Source organism: Kogia breviceps, chromosome 17, assembly GCF_026419965.1.
Source record: "Kogia breviceps isolate mKogBre1 chromosome 17, mKogBre1 haplotype 1, whole genome shotgun sequence".
NCBI lineage: Eukaryota > Metazoa > Chordata > Mammalia > Artiodactyla > Physeteridae > Kogia > Kogia breviceps.
Genome location: NC_081326.1, coordinates 71,103,307 through 71,126,190, shown reverse-complemented (window position 1 = coordinate 71,126,190; position 22,884 = coordinate 71,103,307). Strand labels below are relative to the sequence as shown.

Genomic DNA, 22,884 nt, shown 5'->3' with positions numbered 1-22,884 from the left:
AGTATCCCCTGCTCACTGCAACTAGAGAGAAATCCCACACGCAGAAGTGAAGACCCAAGGCAGCCAAAAATAAATAAATAAATAAATAGTCTACTTTAAAAAAAAAAAAGAATGCTCTTTCCTCCTCCTCACCTCTCCCGTATCTTCCTACCTACTTCTCACGCACTTTTAGCTCAGACTCTGCTTCTCCCAGGCTCCCTTCCACGGCAAGGGGACATCCTCCCATCCTCTGTGCCCCCAGGGCACCCTGACTGACCCTCGTGACATCCTTCACTACAAGTTCCCATTTACCTGGTGTCTCCCGTCTCACCTCCAATGAGCCGTGACCTCCTTAAAGAAGGTGAATCTTATTCACCTTCATGTCCCTAATATCTGGGACAATGCCCAGTGCATAGTAGGAGCTATTATACATATATATAAAGTATATATGTATATAAAGTGGACCATGTATATACACATATATTTATATATGGTGGAGGCAGCTTCCCAGTCTAGAAAAATGATACTGATACAAGTAGTGCAGGAAAGACTCCACCACATATCCCCCCAGGGAAGTATATCCATTTATAATTTTATTCCATTTAATAAGAGGATGTGTGTGGGGGCTTGTATAAACCCTCTTCTTTATAAAACAACAACAACAACAACTGGAGAGTATCTGGTGCTCCTGCAGGTGTAGACAGCTCCCCGTCCCAGGCTCCTTAGGGGAAACTGTCAGAGAAAGTTTGCTACTGTCTGAGGCACCTTCTCTGCTGAGTTGTCAAGCCAACTCCTTTCGAGCAGCCATCCTGAGAGGTGGGAGAGAGAGGAGGTGACTTTGCTGGTGTTTAAATCAAGAAAAGAAAAGCCTTAATTATCAGCGATGGGGCCAGTCCCACTCCCTCAGGGAAGGCACAGGAGAGAGACAGGTGGAAGTGAGGAAGGAGGTCCATGCAAGCCCTGCATCGAGGCACCAGCCCAGGGATGCTGGTGGCGGAAGAGACGGAGGGATGGCATCTCACCCCCGCTTCTCCCCCAACCCAAGTCAGGGGCTTTCCTTGGCTGAAGCCATAAGGCGGAGACAAGACCGCCCACCCCTCGCTCCCGGTCGGGAGGTGGGGCTTCGCTCCCCTTCCAGCCTGGCTTTGGGTTCAGGCTCCACCACTTGCCAGCAGTGTGACCCAAAGTGAGTCAACGAACCTCGCAGAAACCCAGTTTCCCATCTGAAAATGGAAATAGCAATCCCAGCCTCAAAGGGTTGTTGAGATAATTAAACAGGGTTAAGTGTGCATGAAGCCTGGGAGAGATAAATGATTTTAAAATGTCAGTTCCAACGTCTCCCCAGCCGCTTCCCCGAGCATGGCGGCCACTTGAACCCAAAGAAAAATGCACTGAAGGAAAACGAGATACCGCAGGAGATAGCATTTTGAGGTGAGTAAAACCCCAGTGTGTAAACTGTAATCACCATTCTCACTATTGAAGAAAACAACAGGTATCGCACAGAGGCAAATCACAGTGGCCGAAAGCCCGCTGCGCTTGTGCTTGCTTGTGTACACGGCATCACACACCGGGTTGCCGAAGCACCTTGTACCTCATCTGACCCTCAGACTGTACCCATATTTCAATATTGCCTCCATCATACAAATGAGGAAACTGAGGCTCAAATATTACCATGGTTTTCCCAGGGAGCCCCACGTAGGACTCAGGAAGATTGGAAACCGACTCCAACTTCCTGGAATTGCATGCTCTTTCCACCCTTCTTCACACATTCTATCCATGAGCGCTCTTGATCATCCGACCCCTCACGCTGTGTGTTCCCCCATCATGGACACATCTCACACATTCTCCTGGCTTCTCCCGTCATTTCTAAATGATAAGAACGATTTCGATTGAACACAACACAAACTCAACTCAAACAAGATGAACAGAAAGGGAATTCATTGACTCCTATGCCTGGGATGTGCAGGGCACGGCTCAGGCTTTAGAGACAACTGGGTCCAGGTGCCTTGTGGGTAGCGCCAGTCAGGCTATAAATACAAGGTATCACCAAACCCTACCAGGTCCTTCTTTGCCAACCTCACTGCCTTCACCAGCAAAGCCTGTACTACCCAAACCCTCGATCCTAGACAAAAACGGTCCACAGAGCACCTCCTCCAAACACACGTGGACTGTCCCCACCTCTGAGAATTGCCTCAAAGAAGGTGGAATGGCTGTCCCACCTGGGTCTCCTCCTTCCTGATGCCAATTCTCCCTTCTCTGTGATCCTTCTCTGACCCCTCCTGGCCATAGCCTATAGTCTTGGAGAGTTGATGTAGTCTGGGATTGGAAGGGCAGCTCTGGAGTTTGGTTTATGGCTTTGTTTTTAACTGAAAGAAGCTTTCAGGATTTGAAGGTTGCCTGCTGCTTTGTTCTATTTTTACAGTGAACACAGCAAATCCTTAGATAATCCACTTTAGTGGCCATATAATTATATGCACATGAAGCAAGGAAGAACAGCACTGGGGGGAGGGTACACTGGGACTTGGACAATAGCTGTCATTCTCTTCTAAGAAGAACATGGAAATATCGGCCTAGGAACCCAAGAGCCTCTTGGGAACAAAATGGTTTAGACCCTAAGCCCTAACCTTTTGACATTCAATGTTCATGGACATTGAAGACTGAGAGGGTTAAACCATGGCAGCTGGCAAGTGGGCTTTATGAACAGGGCCCCCGCTCCCTCTTGCATCACCCTTGTCCAAGATGCCCTCTGTGGGCTCTCTGCTCTGACCCCTGAGTGGGTGGAGAAGGCAGAGCTCACCTCCTCTGTAGGCCTGGTTCTCTTGCACTCAGGGTAGATGGGTAGGAAGACCTGTGTTGGCCTCAGTTAGAAGCCACAGTCCCCAGCTCAGTTTAATAGAGGCCCCACATTCTAGAAATTATAAGGTATTTGCCCAAATTCATAGCGTTGTGCTTTCTCTTTTGACCTCTGTTTTCTGTGTATACACTCCCAAACACATAGAGAGGTGAAGATGCTTTTTTATAGTACCTTAGAGTTTCATCCCCGCCTCTGTTTTGCTTTGTTTCATTTTTCCTACTGGGTTGGGGGCAGTAAGGACCGAACTTAGAAGAGGAGTGACTTCCCCAGGATGGACAGAGCAACACAAGCCCAAGGTGTCAGCGGGCAAGCCGGTCTGTGTCCCATCTGTGTCCCTAACCCTCACCCACTTCACACTTGAGGTACCATCTCATTCCTTCCTCACAGCAACACCCCGACGTGTCCATGTATGACACCCCATGTTTGGGATAAAGTGGGTGGAGAGAAGCTAAGCAACTAGCCCAAGGTCACCTGGTCTGTGAGTGGCATTACCAAGCTTGTGCCCTGGGTGGCTTTTCATCCAGGACCTGACAAGGTGGCATGTGACACCTGACTCTACCTTGTCATTCACGGGTCCTATGCTTTTTATTGGCTGAAGCCCAGTAAAAGAACAAATGCCTTTAAAAAATAACTTTGCGGGCTTCCCTGGTGGCACAGTGGTTGAGAGTCCGCCTGCCGATGCAGGGGACACGGGTTCGTGCCCCGGTCCGGGAGGATCCCACATGCCACGGAGCGGCTGGGCCCGTGATCCATGGCCACTGAGCCTGCGCGTCCGGAGCCTGTGCTCCGCAACGGGAGGGGCTACGGCAGTGAGAGGCCCGCGTACCACAAAAAAATAAACAAAAACAAACAAACAAATAATAACTTTGCATATAGCATTTGCCAAACCGTTTATGAAATTAAATACACAAATCAATTTCTGTTTTATTATGAAGTTGATCTTGTCAATACTCTCCTTGGGTCTTCTAGGTTCCTCCCTCCAAAACAAATTGAAAGGAGAGGCCGAGAGCAGTGAATTCGTCCTGGGCTGGGCTTACCTGCCCTTTCACAGGGCTCCCCCCACCCCACTGACCATCAGCTCACACTTCAACCCACTCAGCTCAACAGAAATTCTCCGGCTCCTGGTGCTCTTGTGCCATCCTGGAAGGGGCTGCCTGCTTTTCCATCGCTCTCTGCTCTGTCCCTGTCTCAGCGTCTCCACTCTCCTCCAGCTGTTTTCTCCTTCCCCTGCCTCTCTGCATCTCTTCCACATATATACACATAAAATCACTTTCTGTTTTATATATCAAAGCTAATTTCCTGCAAGGTGGGGAGAAAATCGGTCCTGAAAAAATCGATATATTTGCGCCAGTATCGCCAGGTGGTGGTAGTTTTCCCCAAAGCCCTTAAAATCCCTGTTCCTTCCCTGTGTCCAGGGAATCTTCCCTGAAGGGCAAAGGCATCTGTTCATTAGTCAGAGAGCACTGAAGCCCCATTTCCTCCTCCTGGGCTTTGCTGATCGGCTCGGCCCTGCCCCTGGGGGCCCTGGGCCTCCAAAGAGACCTCTGGCAGGAGCCGTGACAGTGTCCACCAGATGCTCAGCTTGGCCCCTCCCATGTCCTTCCCTGGGCTTCCCTTCACGGGCCGAGTTCCCTCGGCCAGGGCCCTGTCTATTGGTAATGCCTCAGCGCAGGACGCCCACACAAGAGAGGGAGGCCAGGTGGACGGGGGAAGGGGGGGGTCCCGCACTGACTGAAAGGGCTGTCACTGCAAAGGTCAGCTGGCTGTGCAGGCCCTTCGGCTATTACGGCGGATGATGCCCACAGCTGGCCGACCCTGGTGGACCCCCGGGAGTCCCCATCTCAGAACTCAGCAGCTTTCTCAGGAAGGAGTGTGCTTTACAGACGAGACACGGGCAGGCCCTGAGTGGCAGGTCATCTGTCACACTCACCGCATCCCATCGAGGCCTTCTCTCTTTTCCCCTGCATGATGATTTTTCCTGCTCTGATTGGACCTAAGGACATGTCAGATGTAAACGAGAATAGGAGACCCCTGGGGATGGCAGTCTTCTCCAGCTAATCAGCCTGCTGATGGCTGTCCAAGAAGAGCACAGACACAAGTCCCATGACGTCGTGGAAAGAAACATGAGCTTCAAGTGTGATTGAACTCCAGACCCAACCCCATCACTTCTAGAGGTGTGACCTTGGGCCAATTACTTGGTTTCTGCATTCTGACAGGGAACAGGTAGGGTACTCAGAATGAGTGCCATGGGGAGAGTTTAACGGAGAACTATTCAGACGGGAAGGGCAGCGTTGCAGGAGAGCTAAAGGACCAGTAACAGGAGGGGAACCCCGACCAGCCCAAAGCTTGAAGGGTGGAAGGGAATAGCCTCTGTGTGGACAGGAGCTGCAGCCTTCAGTAGAGGGAGGCAGCCAACCCGCAGCAGAAACACCAGAAGCTTCCTATCCTCCCATCTCACATCTCCTGGCACCACCCCCCCTGACATGCCCAACCAGAAGCCAAGGGGCAAGGGACCCATGGAAGCAGTCCATCCAGCTCAGCTCCGGGAGAGGAGGGAAGATACCCAGAACAAGCTGAGCCGTGGTTTCCATATCTATAAAAGAGATGCAGTAATAACCATAGGATTACTGAGAAGATTCAACAAAATAATGTCCTCTGGAACACAGGAGCTGTTCTGCATTTCCTCTCACCAATACCCTGTGCTTGTCTGGGTCTCCCCCAAATCAGGACACATTCCTTCACCCAGGAGCTCCCCCAGAAGTGGTCACCAACATCACAGGATGCCCTCTGTTCAGAAAACGTTGACACCCAAAGCTTAAACAATGGTTTACATAGCTCTCAATCTGATTTAATGCTCCCAGCAGCCGGCAGGTGAATGCGTTTGTCCTCATGTTACAGATGAGGAACTGAGGCTCAGAGTAATTACTTTGCCCAGGTATATGTGTCACGAATAAGAGAGCCACGACTCAAACACTAATCTTTGCCTTCTGGGTCTGTGCTTCTTTGCATTTATTTTGCACCTCACACCAGAAGGGGAGTAGAGTCTTCTGACCCACCCAGAGGAGAGAGGGAAGTCCTCCTTTGTGGCCAGACTCTGTAGATCTCTTTGGAGTGTACCTTCCCCCTTCCCCAGCTTCTGTGGACTTTTTGTTTCAACCCCAAACCTGAAACTTTTCACAGGAGGACTCCTCTCCCGGCTCTGAAGCACTTTGCCTCACGCTCAAGGACAGCGGGAAGCAGCCCCTGCTGGAGGGCCTCAGCCAGTGGCCCCAGGTGCTGGAGACTGACCCAGCCCCCCTGCTTCTGGGCGTGACCCTCCAGGCTGCGGCACCGCTGGGCCCCAGAGCTCCCTGGAGGCTCAGGCTGTGCTGTCCTCCTCGGGACTTTGCTGAAATGGCAACTTGGCTCTGTGCCTCCCCTTCTCAGTCCTGCTTGCTTCCCCATTCCTTCTCTGGCACCTTCTGAGAGCTCATCCTTCAAAAGCCACCTGCACACGAGTGCTTGTTCCAAGGTTTGCAACTGCGGAACCCCTTTTCCCTCTAGCCCCTTCATGGGTGCTAGAAATAACCTCACAACAACGGAGAGACTGTTGGACTGGACCACTTCTCCCCAAATCAGAGGCAACCTCCTTTCTGCTCCAGACCCTCGAGCTTTCTGTGAAATTACACAGTATTCAAAAAAATTTAAAAACGTCATTCTCCAAGAAACCAGGAGAATCTCCATGATTCCTGGCCCCAGGTCTACCTATATAGCACAGTACACAACGTCCTTGGTGATCTTTCTCAGGGATGCACAAAGAGTCCTAATTCCCCTCCAATTCCATCTCCTCTGCAGGTTCACACCTGAAATTCCACTAGCAGAGTTTTGGTTGCTGCATCAACAAAACATCCTAGTGGGAGTCATATCGAAGCTGTAATCTATCTCAAAGCTGTTACACTTTAATTTGAATGAAATATCAGTTTCTTCATCTGTAAGACAAAGATCATGCCACGATCTTGGGGTCTTAGAGTAAAGACGAATAAAGGCATAGTACGTGTGAAAGAGCTACAAAAGGATATCACGATTTGAGAAATTGCCCTTGTCACAATGACCATTTCATCCCGGAGACCTCCTGGGGCTGAAGGCCAGTGCAGCTTCCACCCACTCCAGCTTGTAGGGAATGAGGCTGGTCAACCTAGAAAACCAGCGACAATGCTGTCTCCTGTAAGGGACACACTCAGCATGGCCTAGGCAACGCAGAAGAGTTATCTGCTCACATAGAAGAATCTCAGCATAGGTTTTCCAGGACTGGTTAAGTCTCAGTTCAAGGACTTTATCAAGGACCTAAGATCTCCCCATATTTGCAGCGCCTCATCATTACTCGTTGGGGAAATGCAAACGAGCAGCACAATAGGATCCGCTGACACACCTATTCAAATGGAGAACAGTTGGAAAATTGACCACACCGAGGGTTGGTGAAAATGTGGAGGAACTGCAACTTTAATATACTGTAAAATGGTACAACCACTTTGGAAAACTGTTGGCAGTGTCTTAAAAAGTTAAACTTATACCCACCACATGACCCAGCCATTCCACTCCTGGGTATTTACCCAAGAGAAGTAAAAGCATATGTTCCTACAAAGACTTATCTATGAATATTCATGCGAACCTCACCTGTGTAGCTGAAAACTGGAAACAACCCACAAGTTCATCAACAGTTGAATGGATAAACAAATTAGGGTACCTGCATACAACAGAATACCACTCAGCAATGAATAGGAATGAACTACTGATACACACTCAACAATTTCGATGAATCTCAAAGTAATTATACCCCATGACAAAAGCCAAGCAAGAAAGAGTACATACTGTATGATTTATTTATATAAAAATCCAGGAAATATAAACTAATGTATAGTGACAGAAAGCAAATCAGTGGTTGAAAGGGGACAAGAGAGCAAGAAGGACAGGAGAGAAAAATCACAAAGGGGCATGAGGAAACTTGTGGAGGTGATTAAAATCTTTCTTATCTTGAATGGACAAACAATGCCCTACTGTATAGCACAGGGAACTATATCCAATCTCCTGGGATAAACCATAATGAAAAAGAATGTACATATGTGGAAAACTGAGTCATTGCTGTACAGAAGGGTGGCGCAACATTGTAAATCAACTAGACTTCAATAAAAATAAATGTTTCATAGATTTGATGATAGTTTCATACATATATCAAAACTTATCAAACTGTACGCTTTAAATATGTTCAGTTTACTGTAAGTCAATGATCCTCGGTAAAGCTCTTTAAAAAAAACAAAAACAAAAAAAACTACTTGAACAGCATGGAGCATGGAAAAACAACAACAAAAATAGAATGGTTTTCCAGAGGTGAAAAGTAGTTCACCTCCACTTGGGAAGACCCAATGAAATATTATGGTGATGGACCAAAAGACACCCCTTTAGTGACCAGAAGGATTGGGATCATTTGTGCCTCTAGACTTCTTTATTGAGTATCTACTATGTGCCACTCATGTGCTGTATGCTGGGGATGCACCAGTAAAGACCCCGCCCTCTGTAGCGCAAACTCCAGCAGAGAAAGCCGGTGAGAAACAAAAACAGCAAAATGGCACTCACACTCACTCTTCAAAGCGTTATGTCTCTTGGCCCTACTCACTGACCAATTTTGCTCCTCTGAATTTCAGGTTTTTTCTTGTGGTGATCATCCACCCTCCTTTGGGAACACATCCTTTCTTCTAATGATCTTCTATCATTGCTTAAGCTACAGTCAAGTGCCTGCCAGCAAAGATTATACGATGCTCTGTCTTCATACCTCACATTGACTTTGAGGACATTCAACCATCGTACTCTGAATCCATCAACCACTTCTTCGACTGTTCCCGTTTTGTATCCACCTTGCCTTCTATTAGTAGATTAGGAGAAAGCACGCTACAGCAAAAGGACCATGGGTTTTGGTAGCAGACACACCTGGATCCCAACCCATCACACCACTACACTATCTGTATAACCTCGGAAAGGTAATAAGTCTCCCTGATCCTCAGTTTTTCCATCCATACCATGGGGATAATATATAACTTCCGGGATTAATGTGAGGATGGAGAAGAGATAATACATGTGAAGAACGAAGTATGGTGCCTGACACATAGGACGTGCTCAGAGAATCGAAACTATCAATATAATAATAATGATGACTCAAAACCAAGCTCTAGGGCTTCCCTGGTGGCGCAGTGGTTGGGAGTCCGCCTGCCGATGCGGGGGGCGCGGGTTCGTGCCCCGGTCCGGGAGGATCCCGCGTGCCGTGGAGCGGCTGGGCCCGTGAGCCATGGCCGCTGGGCCTGCGCGTCCGGAGCCTGCGCTCCGCAGCGGGAGATGCCACAGCAGTGAGAGGCCCGCATACCGCAAAAAAAAAAAAAAAAAAAAAAAAACAAGCTCTAGGGTTCATTAGCACTGTGTCCTTGGGCAAGTTATGTTACTGCTACGGTGTCCAGTTTCTTCATCTGAAACGTGAGAGCAGTTACAATGTTGATTCAACAAGGTGGATGTCAGGATTTCCATGAGAGCCACGTTAGAGACTCATTACATTAGCACAAACTGAGCAGCTGCTAATTGCCAAACAATGTGCTTGGCGTTGACACAAGAGAGATGGAAAAAAGAACGACATAGTCCTTGGCCTGCAAAAGCTCAGAAAGTATAAGCAGCAAACTCAGAAAGTATAAGTGGCAAACTATACGCAGAAAGTGTAAGCAGCAAACCATAGTCCTTGGCCTGCAAAGGCTCAGAAAGTATAAGCAGCAGACTTGGCATGGTAGTAAGAAAGGAAGTTCTAGAGGCTAAGGGAGGGTAGAGAGATACTTCTTCCAGTCTGGAGAAGAGAAATCAGGAAAAGCTTTTTGGAGGGTGTATTATCTCAGTCAAGGCTGAAAGAATCCATAGGGCTTATGCAAGGAGAAGGGGAGAAGAAATATTTTCCAGATCAATGGTCAGCAAGAGCTGGTCTTATCACAAGACTGCAAGTCCGGCATTGCTGGGGCTGAGGTGGGTAGCGTGCCCAGCACCTTACCTGACCACAGAAGGCACCAGGTGGAGGCTGCTCTCCCTTCCCATCTCTCCCCCATGCTGCTCCTGCCCCACCAGCAGCCAGCACGGAGCTGTGCTGGCAGAAGAAGAATTTGGCCCTGTCTCCGTTTCCAGAATGACCCATATGCAAGCATCCCCAGAGACATAACATCCCTCCATCTGTCAGGCCCTCCAAAGTGACTCCCTGCCTCTGGCGCTGACACAGCCTGGTGACAATTACGGGGTAAGAGCAACTCCTCACCACAGAGCTTTCAGATCGGTGCTATTATCTTTATGTAACATTTATATTTCCTTTTGTCCTCTGCAGCCTTAGGACTTGCGGCTCCTGATTAGTCATAGCGTGTGACTTCTGCTGAAGACGCTGGTGCAGGAAGAAGGTTCCGGATGGCTTTATCCGGCTCCCTCTCAGGTCCCTTTGTTAAGCTGTCCCCTGTTCTCCACCCCACTCGCCCCGAGACGGCCGATTCCCCACGGCAGACTGGAAATAAGAAGAGAGAAACTGCCGACTTTACGGAGCCACTATCCGTGCTGGTAAGTTTCTGCCCATTTGTTACACAGCAAGAGAAAACTAACACGGGCTCTCAGGCAGAAATGGACTTGATGTTTAGAGAAGGGAGGGAGGGAGAGAGGGAAGGAAACCAGGGAGGGAGGGCACGAGGGAGGGAGGAAGAGAGGAGAGGAAGGAAGGAAGCGAGGGTAGAAAGGGTAAAGGCCAGAGTGGACAAAATATGCTGAGAGAAGTCAAGGGCAGTATGAGATGAAGCCAAAGGCAGGCGGGGGCCAGCTCATATAATGATTTGTTCGGCATGGCAAATGGTTTAAATTTAAATGCAAGTGGGAATTTTTGAAGGTCCTTAAGTTGATGAGTGACGAGATCTGATTTACAGTTTTCAAAGAGCACTCAGCATGCTATATAAAGAACAGATTCTAGGAAGCAATGCTGGCAACATAGAGACCAGTTTGGAGACTGCCGTAAAAACTGAGGGAGAAATGGTGGCGTCTGGGCCACTTGCAGCAGCAGGGGAGCTGCAGAGAAGTGAACAGATTCAGAGTCTCTCGTAAGGGGAGCACCCACAGGGCTCACTTGCGGGCTGGATGTGGGGTGAAGTGCTTAGATGAATTAAAGGTGATTCCCGGGGCTTGGGCTGGAGTGACTGGGGAGAAGATGGCGACATTTACCAAGATGGCGAACAGTAAAGGAGGAGCAACTGTGGAGGTAAGGTGAGAAAATTAAGACTTTTTTGGATGTATTAAGTTGAGATGCTCATTAGTCATCTAAGTGGAGATGTCAAGTCACAGGATATATGAGTCTGCAGCTTCAGGATGTTAGTGCTGGAGATATAAATTTGGAAGTCATTATCATGAAGATGGTATTTAAAGCCATGGAAGTGGATGAGGTCACCTAAGGACAGTGTGCAGGTAAAGAAGAAAAAGGGACCCAGAGCTGATCCAACATTCAGACCCAGAGCAGGGGAGGGCATCCGGCAGAGAAGACTGTGTGAAGATGGCCTGGGAGGGAAGCTAAAGCAGTTTCAAGAAGCCAGAGGAGCCAGGCATGTGACATGTGACTAGGAAATAGATGTGATGACACGGAACAGACCCTCGAACTCACCAGCTTGGAGGTTGATGGTGACCTGACAAAGCAGGTGCTGTAGCGGAGGACGGGGTCATATTCAGCCCAGACGGTGGTGGCAGAAGAGGAAATGGAGGATGAGGAAATCAAACGACACGGAAGATGTGACCCTGTCATGGAGACCAGAGGAAAGCACCCGAAGCTAGGGGGGCAGCGGTAAAGGCAGGAAGTGTCAGAACATGAATCATCCCAGTAGAGGAGCGACCCTGTAACCAGACCACAGGTGGGAGTGTCCCTTGGATAGAAGCAGGAAGCATCATCCACTGAAACAGGGGGAGATGGAGAGAGAACAAAAGCAAATGCAGGAAGGATTCCTAATCTGACTGCTTCTCACTCATGCCATTTTGGTGCTGGGACACCTAGTGGGCGGTGGTGGCCAGAGAGCATGATCTTCTCAGTGGAGGTTTCAGAGATGGCCCTGGCGTGAGTGGCTGGAGATGCCTGGGGCAAAATCACTGAGGGGAAGGGGTCGAGGAATGCAGAGGCCAGGAGGTTACACGTGCTCCCCCTGGATGGCACTGGATCTGCCTGGAGGCCGCTGCCAGAACACTTTTCCCTGCTCGGAATTGCCTGGCGCCTTGCTCTCAGGCCCCAACTCAAACGGCCCCTCCTCAGAAGAGGTCTTCCCGAGACCACCCTGTGAAGTGCGTCGCCCTCACACTCCGTCACAGAACACTGTTTCTTTCACTACATGAAACAAAGATTGTAGTTATTTTATTTCTGTTCACTTGTTTGTTTCCTTATCCTTCCTTCACTGGCCCATAAGCTCTCATACATCGGGACCTGTGTGATGTTTTGCCTGTACCTTCAGCGTATAACATGCAATCAGCAAAAAAATTCGCTAAATAAATGAGAGTAGGTCTGTGACGTTCCCAACCGATGACCAGCACGTGTGACTTGTGCTCTGCCCTTTGGCCGCTCAATCTCCCTCACTTAACAGTCGCTAAGGTTGACACGCGGGGCCTGGTGCTTGTGCATTCGTTAAAGTATAAAACAGATGGACGTGGGATGTGGAAAATTTAAACCAAACCAAACCCCGGAAATGCTGTCTGTGCAACCAGGAGACCCAGGTTCATGTCCCAGGTCTGAACCTGACTTTCTCTTTGACCTTGTGGCACCTCCCTCCTCACCACTCCTTGGCCCCCAGACTGTGTCTATTCACCTGTTAAAGGTCAGAATTGGACTAGATCTGTGGTTTTCAAATTTTCTTTCCAAATAAGCAGAACTCCTTTGACAAAATCTTTAGGGCTGGTCTGAGGTATAAAAGAGATAAAGGCGGGCTGGTCTGACTAAGAGGCTGATGGAATCTGGTACCCACAGCTCAGCCACCCCCAGGCCCCATGGTGGTTGCTCAGCCCTCTCCCAGAGCAAGGGGCTCCCAGGTGCCCAGTCTGTGAACTGCTGGTCCAGACTCCAGCTGTGCATGTGCCTTGGCGCCTCCCGGCGGACATGTCCAGCAGGTACAACCCCTTATGGCCCCCTTGCCTCCTGGTGATGGAGCTCAGCTCGGCTCCAAAGCCCCTCTGGCTGGGTTACTGCTCTCTCGGTGATCATGATGGATGCTGACAGCAATTAGCAGAGAGAGAGAGTTCCCTGCAGAAAGATGGGAACATTTATTAAGCACTGCCTGCCAGGAGGCAGAACACAGCCCAAAATTCATTAGTATTTAGGGCTGGCAAGCCATCCCATTCTCACTGAAGAGTTAAAGGGAAACCCAAACTCCATGAATAAGGGCTGCAAGGACCTTTTAAATCTTGGCTTGCTCTAGAGTTTCCATCTCTCTAACTTGCTGTCTTATTCACTGGACATGTCAGGGCCTATATGAGTCTGGGGGTTTTATTAAATCAAGCACCTGCCAGGGGGAAGCTGGCTTCACTGTCAGTGACATGGCCAAACCAGCCATGAGCGAATATCCAACAGGAACCTCCTCCGCTGCAGAGCTTCTGAACGGGCTGCCTCCTCTGGTACCCTAAAGGCTTGGGGTTGTTTAACAAATCACATTAGGGGCTCTTAGCATATCAAAACGCTGTCATTTTGCTTTTGTCTTTCATCTCTCATTCCCACTCTCATGGGTGGTTTTGAGTCCATCCGGGAATGCACACTGAGCACTTCCTATGCAGTAGGCTGTGTGCCAGACCCTGGGGATGTAGCACTGATTATTCCTATCTAAATGGTCCTGCCCTCAAGGAAATCGCACTGTGGGGATAAGGGTGAAGAGCCTTGCTGGAAAAAGTGCCTGTTATGCAAAGATACAGGAGGGGAAACTGAGCCACTCTCAGAAGAGTTGGTGAGAGCTCCTCAAAGCAAGAGCACGTGCAAAAGAGGCAAGCCAGTGGGGAAGGGCATTCCCAGGAATGGAAACTGCATGTGCAAAGTCACAGCGGAAGAGGGGGCAGGATGCGCTTAGGGCTCCGCAAGGTGGGAAAGGTGGGAAAGTAGAGGACAAGTGTATACAGAGAAAAGGGAGGCCAATGAGTTAGGCAGGGGCCAGGTCATGAACTCTCGGAGGTTTAGCCAAGGAATTGGAACTTTAGCCTGAAGAGGAAGGAGAATCACAGAAAGTTCTAACGTGCTAGCAACAATCAGTCTTTTTTATGTGGGAATAATAGTTACAAGAGTTAAGACTCTTTCCGTTGCAAGTAATAGAAAAATCAAATCTAATCAGCTTAAATAAGAAATTCTAGAGATGGTTGGCTTCAGGCATGGATGGATCCAGGTGCTCAAGTGATAACATCAGGACTCAGTCTCCTCATGTCATAAAGCTGTACTGACTTCAATGTCAGACAGACTCTCTTCTCATGGTGACTGCTGGCAGTTCCAAGCTAACCTAACAACTGATATTAGCTAATATCTATTAAGTGCCTACTCAGTCCTGACAATATTCTAAATATTTCTTAAATATTCAGTCATTTAAAACTCTCAGCATAGACTTCCCTGGTGGTGCAGTGGTTAAGAATCTGCTTGCCAATGCAGGGGACAAGGGTTCGATTCCTCATCCGGGAAGATCCCACATGCCGCGGAGCAACTAAGCCCATGTGCCACAACTATCGAGTCTGCGCTCTAGAGCCTGTAGGCCACAACTACTGAGCCCACGTGCCTAGAGCTCGTGCTCTGCAACAGAAGGAGCCACCGCAATGAGAAGCCCGTGCACCGCAAAGAACAGTAGCCCCCGCTCGCCGCAACTAGAGAAAGCCTGCACGCAGCAACAAAGACCCAATGCAGCCCAAAATAAATTAATTAATTAATTAATAAAAAAAACAAAACTCTCAACAATGCCACAAGGTGGGTGATATTTTAATCTCTTTTCATAGATGGCAAAGTTGAGTCACTGAGAGGTTAAGTAACTCACCCAAAGTCACACGGCTAATAAATGACAGAGTTGAAACAAGAATCTAATTTGATTCCAGAGCCCACACGACTAGCCGACACCTTAAACCACCGCCATACGAGATCCTTGCATCTTACAATCACAGCAGAAAAATCCTCCCTCCGGATTGTTCCAGCACAGGACTGCATTTCATCAGACTGACCCCTGCCCATCCCTAAGTCAATTGGTAAGTCCAGAGAAATGGAATTTAACAACCAGCCAGGTCCCTCCTGAAACCGGGAGAGTGGGAGTAGCCTAGCCCAATCTTGGGAACTGAGAACAAGAAGGGGAGGTTGTGCGAAGGAAAAGCAGGATTATATTACTGAAAAGAAAGGGAAAGGTTGCTGGACCAAAAAAAAGAGAATCTATAGCAACAACAACCACCTGACATGTGCATCCTGCATTACATTTTACAAGCCATCCTCTCACGCACTGGAGCTTTGATCTCCATCCCAATCCTGCAAGAAAATAACAAGCCAGGCATGATTAGATCCATGTTTCAAACAAGGAACCCCACTGGGGGCAGTAAAACAACTTTCCCAAGATCACAGTGAGGAGAGGCAGCCCCGGAACCGGGTCCCCAACACCAACTGCCTCCTCCGGCCCCGTGTTCCCAGCTTCCTCTCTCTCCTCCTCTTCTTTCTCCCAGAAATGGAAGAAATTGAGGGGGCGGGGACAGAAACGGGGCTTGCCACTTCGCTTTGTCACTTTCATTTAATTCTCCCAGCAGCCCCAGGCAATAGGTACAACTGACCCCTTTCCAGATTCGCAGCAGACCTGAGGCTCAGCGAGGTGGGTAACTTGCTCGGGTCACACACAGCGGGAGAAAGCGAAGCACCGGCCCTCACACCACCGCTGATCGGAGGACGTCCTCCCCACCCGCGCTCCCTTCCTCCTCACCCTCCACACGCGCCTGGGTGCCCGGGTACCAGCGCCTGAGGCTGAGCGGAGCGGGGTGAGCTGCTAACCGGCGGTGGGGTGGGGGTGGGGTGGGGTGGGAAGTGGGTGAGGGCGGGGAAAGGCGGAGTGATCACTGGGAAACCAAGGTCAGGCCTCAGACACAATGAGAAGCATCTGTGAAATAAAAATAAATTCCAGGGCTTCCCTGGTGGCGCAGTGGTTGAGAATATGCCCGCCAATGCAGGGCACACGGGTTCGAGCCCTGGTCTGGGAGGATCCCACGTGCCGCGGAGCAACTGAGCCCGTGCGCCACAATTACTGAGCCTGCGCGTCTGGAGCCCGTGCTCCGCAACAAGAGAGGCCGCGACAGTGAGAGGCCTGCACACCGCGATGAGCAGTGGCCCCCGCTCACCGCAACTGGAGAAAGCCCTCGCACAGAAACGAAGATCCAACACAGCCAAATAAATAAATAAAATAAATTTATTAAAATAAATTCCAATAACAAGTGCCGTCGAAGTACCTACGATGTGCCGAGAACTGCGCATGCCCCTCCGGGTATCCTCAGCACCCCTGGAGGGGCGGGGCGAGAAACCGGATCCTGATTGAGCTGCAGTCATAGGAAACCCTCCCGCAGCGCGCGCTGTGGGCCACGCCCTGTTCTAAGCCCGTCACGTGCATTAGCTGGTTTCACAACACCACAACGAGAGGTGTGTGCCGTCATGATCTCGTTTTACAGACAGGGCTCGGCGTGATCCTTGAGCCTCCCCAGGACCGTTCAACCAGTAAGAGCAGAGCCAGGCTTGGAGGCCACGTGGAAAGACTCCAGACTCACGCTCAGGCCCCAAATCAAGGGCGAGAGGAGCCAGGGCCAGAGGCTGGAGCCCCAGGAGCAGGACAGATGGCATTCACGGGGCAGCTCGGGCCTGTGGTGTCCGCTTCAGACTGCCATCAGCAAGAGGGGGCTGAGGCCCGGGCCGCGGGGGATACGAGCCAGTGTGGCCTTGAGAGTTCCATCCGGGACACCGCGCTCTTTCCTGCCTCTCTGCGTGCCCAGGACTGCTGTGCCTCCCTCTCACCCTTCTGGAAGCCCCACCCGTCCTTCACAGCCTGGCTCAGGCCCACCCATCCCCACAGACAGCCTCCTGGCCTCTCCAGCCAGTTCTGAGTCCCCCTTTGGCCGACTCCTCCATCACCTGTGGTCTGCCCTGCTGCAGGACAGCACTATATTATATTCTGTTATCCAGCGATCAGTGTTGTTTCAGAGGCCGTCGAAATGGGGAAAGTCAGAATCAGAGGGAGAATTCATTCATGTATTCATTCAACACGAATGCACCCAGCACTTCCTACATGAAGATACAGAGGTGGGTAAAATGGGGATGGCTCCTGTCACAGACACAGGCGTTGCTGGGTCCCTTCCCTGTGACCCGCTCAGCCTACCCGGGGCTCCTACTGACTCCCTGTACTTGCCATGCTCCCTGCATCTCTCCACCTAAGGATGTGCCCTGGGCAAAGGGCAGGCTGGACAGGCCGGGGACTCAGTGACGCAGGAGCAGCCATGGAACCAACCACGGATAGAGTCAGTAAATGAAGACCCCAGGGGTGGCGTTGGTGGATGAAGACCCCGGCCTCCTCGACCTGCAGCAGGACAGCGCTGGGGTGTGTCCGAAACTGGCTCCCAGAGGTCCCCAGTGAGATGGACTTCCAGCCGCCTGCTACAGGAGCCCTTCATCAACACAGTCTTTGTGGCTTTCCTTCCTTCCCCAGGACCCATCCCACTCTCATGCAGGTGCTTCCTGGGATCACATCCATAATAAACAAACTGCACCCAAAGTCTTGCCTCAGGGTCAGTTTTGGGAGGAGCTTCCAGCGTAGTAAGAAGACACATCTGGTAAAAACAAGTTCCTCGTTTCACATTTGAAGAAAGAGAATAAGATTCCTTGATATATTCACTTTATCTCCATGTCTATAGGAGAAACTTCTCAAAGGCTGAGATACGCCTGTCTTCTGTTTCTTCAGTGTTATTCAGACGCCAAATTCGATGCTGGGCACATGGTCGGAGCCCAATAGATGCACGCTGAGTCGAGCTGAATAATAAATGCGGTGAACTTCCCCCAAAACTCTGATGGGTGACATAGGGCTGGTTCCCAGCGAGCTGCTCCACCAGGGCACGTGGACCTAAATTCCATCGGTTCTCACCGTCTTGAATGCACAGAGATGAGTACATGCAGCTTACCCTCAGCGCAAACAGACCTCAGTTTAAGTAATGGTGGCTGACATTGGACCAGTTACTTTCCACATTCATTCCACAAGGCTTTTCTGAGCACCTGTGAGGAGCCCGTGGGGACACAGCTGTGAACAAGATAAATAAGGTCACCACCCTCTTTCAGAGTAGTGTTAAAAGGTCAGGACATGAATCAGCTCTCATTTCTCTCCCTTTGGAGAGTCCAAAGGGATCAGACCCAGGGTCAGCCCTCAGCGGGGGGGTCTCATTGCCCCTTCCTCTTTCCAGTGGTTTGTTTCTCTTTCTCAGACAGGCGACCTGAGCCCTGAGGCAATACGGCAAAGAGGTTAAAGAGAAACTCTGGGGCGAAACTGTCAGACTCAACCACACACCACTGTGTGACCTCGAGCAAATGACTGAGCCGCTTCATGCCCCAATTATCTCATCCACCGAATGGGTGCAATAAGAATGAATTTCGTTCCAAAGAGTCTTGGAGAAGCGGCTCACGAGTTGCAGAGTATGTAAAGCACTGCATAACTCTTGGCTGTTTCTAGTAGTTCAGGCCAAGGACGGGCTTCTTCGGCTATTAACGGGCCCCAAACGTCCTTCTTCATTTACCACCCTTCTGCACCAGGTTTTGTGTCTCGGGGTTACTTATATAATAATCCTGGGTTACTTTCCTTCCCTTTTCTATGTTGGTGCTCAGCCCTGTAGCTTATTCCTGGATCCCCTGGCTGTTATATCATCAAAAATCACCCGGTGTCACCACATGGTCTTACACAAACCCTTCTCTGTGATTGCAAAGGTTTGGCTGTGATTTCCTCTTGTGCTGGGAAAGCTCAGCATGAAGAGAAACGCCTTCTCCCTCCTGCCTTCACCCAGACGTGCGTGCAGCAAGACAGAAAAACAACGGCTTACCCTTTCCAGACAAGGCCCCCAAAGCAGTTGGGAACGGCCCCCTTCCCACTCCCCTGCTCCTGTCCACATGGTTTTCCCCAGGCCAGCAGTGGGTGGTGAGGAGTGGGCGTGTCCGCGACTCCTAGCGCTCCCCCAAGTGTGGCACTGATCAGAGAGGCGGGCTGCGGCCATTCAGCCTGAAGGCCACCTGTGTTCCAAATTTGAAAATCCATTCACTTGGGAAAAGCAGAGTCCCACGGGGAGTCGATGGATTTCACTTCACTGAACATTGCTTTGGGCAAATAAGCAATTTTATTCCCTCTTCCCTACCCCCTTAAAAACATCAATGAAGTATTTTGTGGTGTTGCTGACAGCACATGTCACTTCCAAGCTGGAAATAAAATCTTCTTTGAGCTATTTATAACCGACTGGCAAATGGAAGGAAAGGAAGACTAAAGCTGGAATCGTGGGGTGAGCTGAGTGCCAGCCCCTACAGATCCCGCCTGTGCAGCTCTGCATCAGTCACTCAGAGTCCCTGGACCTCTCTCTTCATCTGTAAAGAAGGCTGGATGACCCCTACACTTGCCTACAGAAGGTATAAGGCAAGGATGTGGAAGGAGGTGCTATGGGAATTAAGAGAGGGGACACCACAAGCTCTGCAGGGAAAAGGGGGCATGCTTTATAAAAGCTGTAAAATGCTCCTGCAGTTTCAAAGAAACTGGGCGATCCTTTTTTCCAAGCAGGGGTTTTTAACCTGGGAATCAGGTTCTAAACAGCTTTAGAGGGTCTGGAAACCACCAGTAATTTATGCAAAAGTTTCAAGTGCAAAGCACATCTCTCTGGAAAGGTCTCTAATTTAATAAAATTTCAGAAGCATCTCTAACCCAGGAGAGTTTAAACCCAACATTCAAGGTGGAACGGGGGCTGCCAACCCAAATGCCCACTGGATCCAGGCAGGTACCCTGGAAGAGCAGCTGAATGAGTGTGTGAAACAGACAGACCCACGAGGACGGCGGCAAACTGGGAGCTCCAACCCCAGCGAGAGGGAATGACCCCCGACCAGCTTCAAGAGATAACTGCCAATCAGGAGTGTGGGCCCAAGGATTCCTCAGTCTTTTCTTCTTCTTCTTTTTTTTTTTTTTTAACATCTTTACTGGGGTATAATTGAGTCTTTTCTTCTTAAAAAAATAAATCAAAATTCAGATTTTGACTTATAATCCTCCACTTTTTTTTTTTTTCCTCCAGCTAATTCACAGCTTTAAATTTTGTCTGGGTAAAACAAAAAAACATCAACAAGCTAGATTCAGCCTGAAGACCACCACTTCATAAATTCCGTTTAAGAGTCTCCCCATTTGCACAGCTGCTCAGGGAGAGCCCAAGTCCAGTGTCATGACTCCTGCAACTGCAAAACCGAGTGATCGTGGCTCCGTCTCGAGGCCACAGATGCTCCATACGTTTACCTGAGCTGGGAACCTGCACTCCCAGCCCCTCCTCCCTCAGGTCCCCATTGGAACCATTTCTGAATGCCTGTCCATCACCCCTCAGAGCCTCCACATCTCCTCGACTCTGCCTGGTCTGTGCCCATCTGTCTCACCATCATTACCACGGCCACTAACTGTCCCGGCTGCCAGCCTTTCCCTTCTTTGCCCATCCAGGGAATCAGGAGAGATGGGTTCGCCTCTTGTCTCTGCCACACACAAGGACAAAGGAAGCCAAGTCACTTCACTTCCTTGAACCTCAGGTCCAAACAGGTTCCAGTTCTCCTTGGAGGTCCTACAACTCATCATGAACTCTGCTTTCCACTCGGTTCCTTGCCCCCAATTCACTCACTGGATCGGAATCACTCTTCCTTCCCTGGGACGGAACGAGTGGGTTGTAGGCGTGGAGGAGAATGTCAGCAGTGCTCCTCCCAAGCCATCCCCTCTTGGAAAGCACGATTTTCCTTCCCGCTACAGAAACACAAAGAGTTGAAACTAAGGGTTCCCGTGCAACACAGCCATTCATTATTTGCAGCAAGACAGGAAAAAAATGACTTACTTTTCTCAGACAAGGCCCTAAAGCTCTTAAGAATACCCCCCAACACTCCCGCTCTTGTTTGCATGGTTTTTGCCAAGCCTGAAGGAGAACATGTAACTGTTTATTTAATGCCCTCATCTCTCCCACTGGACCTAAGCCTCACGAGGACCGGGTCTGTATTTGACTGGGCACTTCTGTAACTCGGGTCTCAGAAGCTGTCCTGGCACATTGCTAGGGCTCAAGAAACACTTATTGAAATGAGTTAAGTGAATACCTGACATGCCATCACTCCACCTAATCTGTTTGCCCCGCCAAACGCAACTCAGAGTCTTCAGCCCCTCTGGACCCCATGATCACATCAGAACCTCCACCCAGAAACAAGCTTCTGCTTTATAGGGCCACCCTTATAACACAGTATTCCACGCAGGGTCTGAGCAGGCCAGGGCCCTCAAAGCAGAACTAGCTCCTCCCTGTGGACAGTCCCCTGCTCAGAGTATGCCCGAGACACGGTTTGCGTTTCTGGCAGCGCTGTCACCCCACCCCGTGGACCAGGGGAGCACTGCACAGAGGAAGGGCTGGAGCAGCCTGCAAACTGCTACCAGAAGGATCCAGATCCTCTGCTTGCAGGGAGCTGCCGCCCCACACGTGCAGCCGAGAACTGGATCTCATTACAGATGAGTAGACACAGACCCGGAGAGCGATGTGTCATCGCAGAAACAGGGATGGAATTGATCGGGGAGACAGAGGGAGAGAGAGTTCCCCCAAGGGATAAATGGTGAGCTGAGTTGTTGAAACACTGTGGTTTGGAAACAGACAAACCTCCAGAAACAGAAAGACAAGGCCAGGACAAAGTGAGACATTAGTGCCCAGAAGGTTACCTGCTGGAGGTTTTCATGAGATCTGCCTTGGTGACAGTGTAGAGTAATGAGTGGAGAAGTAGCCTTGTCTCAAAAGACTTAGTTCTATGAGATCCAGGAAAACAACTTTAATTTCCCCGAACCTACGTTTTTTTCTCTATTGTGGTAGATTGAATTAGGTCCGGGTCTTCACACCCCAATAACAGTGTCTGCATCCCTTCCCCCTTACCACACCCCAGCTGTGGCTTAACTACACGTGCTGCTCTAGTCGATGCGGCATTAGCTGTCAGGACAGGAGTGGAGACTCGGAATGTGACTGGGGTGCCAGTGGGCTTGCTTCTGTGCCCTGGTGGTCTACCATGACCTGGGAGAGCTTCTGTCCCTTCAGCCCAGGACCCAGACCTGAGCCCAAGCTGCGGTCAGACCTACAGAAAGCCAGAGCCACCAGGTGATCTCAGCCCAGGTCGGCCTAGATACCATAGATACAGTCAACAGGAAGAGCCATGAACATGGGGATAATTGCCCATTGCTTTATGCCCCTGGGATTCTGTGGATGTTTGTTACACAGCAAAACAGACTGGAATCCTCGTCAAGTGGGGGCAGCACCGATCCTGATGAGCTCTGCACCGTGCTCTGAATCAGAAGCCAGATGTATTAGTGCAAATCTCTCATACACTATAACATATGCCAGTGGTAGGTTGTGGATATCGTTAATGGGTAAATAATCCAAATATTTCTCAGATGAGGTGAAAAGAAGAAAATGATTGAATGCAACCGTAAAAGCAAAGTGAATTATATTATCTCACAACCCAAGTCAGCCTTTTTACAGAGATCTGCTCACGTCATTACTCTGTAGGGAGAAATGATCCCTGCAGACCCTCCCCCTGGAACGAGCCTCCACTGCCCCAGCTCCTGAGAGCCGCCCGCATTCCGGGGCCCAAGGCTCTCTGCATCAATCACTGCAAGCTTGTGCCCCTCCTCCCACCTCCTTCTCTGACTCTGCTTCCCCCACCTCCCTCTTTCCTTGTAAGGACCCTTGTGATGACGTTGGGCCACCTGGATAATCCCAGCTCGTCTCCCCATCGCAAG

General features: G+C 50.0%; 1 protein-coding gene and 1 long non-coding RNA gene across 5 annotated transcripts in view; one reads left to right on the top strand and one right to left on the bottom strand.

Annotated features, from left to right (window-relative positions):
* The window catches only part of KHDRBS3 (KH RNA binding domain containing, signal transduction associated 3), a 659,142-nt gene that overhangs the window by 551,686 nt on the left and 84,572 nt on the right, over positions 1-22,884 (bottom strand). The window lies entirely within an intron of this gene.
* LOC136792933 (uncharacterized) lies at positions 9,742-20,136 on the top strand. Of its 4 annotated transcripts, none has more exons than XR_010837554.1 (6): positions 9,742-10,127; positions 10,212-10,435; positions 14,945-15,091; positions 15,632-15,859; positions 18,335-18,542; positions 18,831-20,136. It is a non-coding gene; the product is annotated as an uncharacterized lncRNA (long non-coding RNA). The 4 variants fall into 4 exon arrangements; XR_010837557.1 differs by having other exon boundaries at positions 9,821-10,127; positions 15,635-15,859; positions 18,831-20,133; XR_010837556.1 differs by having other exon boundaries at positions 9,823-10,127; positions 15,669-15,859; positions 18,831-20,135.